The following is a 1364-nucleotide window of genomic DNA, read 5'->3' as shown; positions in this document are numbered from 1 at the left end:
CCATCCCCCCATTATCCCCCCCCATCACCCTCCCCGGTCACCTCCCTGTCACCTCCCTGTCACTTGTGTTGCTGGAGCCGCCAGGACCCGGTCCCCCTGTCACCTCCGCGTCCCCCTGTCACTCGTGTTGCCGGAGCTGGAGCCGGGCTGAGCCGGGACCCGGTCCCCCTGTCACCTCCGCGTCCCCCTGTCACTCGTGTTGCCGGGCTGAGGGCTGAGCCGGGACCCGGTCTCCCCCCCCCCCCCCCCCCCCCCCCGTCACCCCTGCCAGCCCCCTGCCACTAGAACCCAGTGCCTGTCTCTCCACTGGCGCTTTTCTGCCCAGTCTCAGCCCCAGGCGCCCGGGGTTCGGTCCCTGGGTGCCGTCCCTTGGCCGGAGACCTCCCAGGCAGGAGGAGCAAGGGCTGCCCAAGCCCCTGAATCCTCTAGCTTTGGGGGGAGGCCCTGGCCCCAGCCGGGACTGTGACACAGGGTGGCCCATCCCTAGGGGATGGTGCTGGGACTGGGCTCTGAAAGGCAGCTCATCTGCCCAGACCCCAGCTGGAGCATTGGGGTAGAGGGCAGGGCACCGGCCACCCAGGGACTTATTTTAGAAGCCCCCCCCCAGCTCAGTGTCCATCGTCCCCCCTCCCCCATCGAGACACAGCCAAAGCCTGTGTCACCTTTAAAATAAACATAGCGCTGTCTTTAAGGGAAGCAGGGTACAGCTTGGTCTTGGTACCACTGCCCAGTCCCATGACCTTCCAAGTCTTGGACATGCAGCCTGGAGCTGGGGTGACTTGCTCTGTGCCTGGCCCTGCCCGTAAGGGCTGGCCCCAGAGCTGGTCGCTGACCCGCTGTGGGAACTGGGGCTGGGGCTGGTTAGGAGCCAGCCGTGGAGGAACAGGAGCAGGGTTCCCTTTAAGACAGTGTACCAGTGAGCCCAAGACCCGTTGTCCACACCCAAGCCAGCTCCTGGCCTTTGGGAAGGGGAAGGCAGGCCGCTGTCCCAGCAGGAGACCCTGGTGACTTCCCAGGCCCCTGGCATCCTGTTGCCCCTCACATTCTTGGGGCCAGCGATCACTTTTTCAAGTCTCTCTGCCCCCTGTGGAGCACAGTGGTTGATAGCATAGGAAGGCCGGCCTGCTTGACAGTGTTTATTACGCTCCGTCTGTGTGCAGCCCCGTCCGAGATGTGCTTGGAGCCATGAGAAAGTAGAGGAGAGAGGAATGGGTGCTGCTGACAGCCTGGGGCAGGCCTTGTTCTGGACATGCTAGCTGGTGGCCCTGGGATGTGCCACACCACCTGTCACCTCTTCTAGACCCAGCTTCTCTTAAGCATGCATAAGATAGGAATGATCTTAGCTGTCTCTCTTGCTTTTTCTG

The sequence above is a fragment of the Dipodomys ordii genome, unplaced genomic scaffold, assembly GCF_000151885.1.
Source record: "Dipodomys ordii isolate 6190 unplaced genomic scaffold, Dord_2.0 Scaffold12, whole genome shotgun sequence".
NCBI lineage: Eukaryota > Metazoa > Chordata > Mammalia > Rodentia > Heteromyidae > Dipodomys > Dipodomys ordii.
This window is presented reverse-complemented; position numbering follows the sequence as displayed.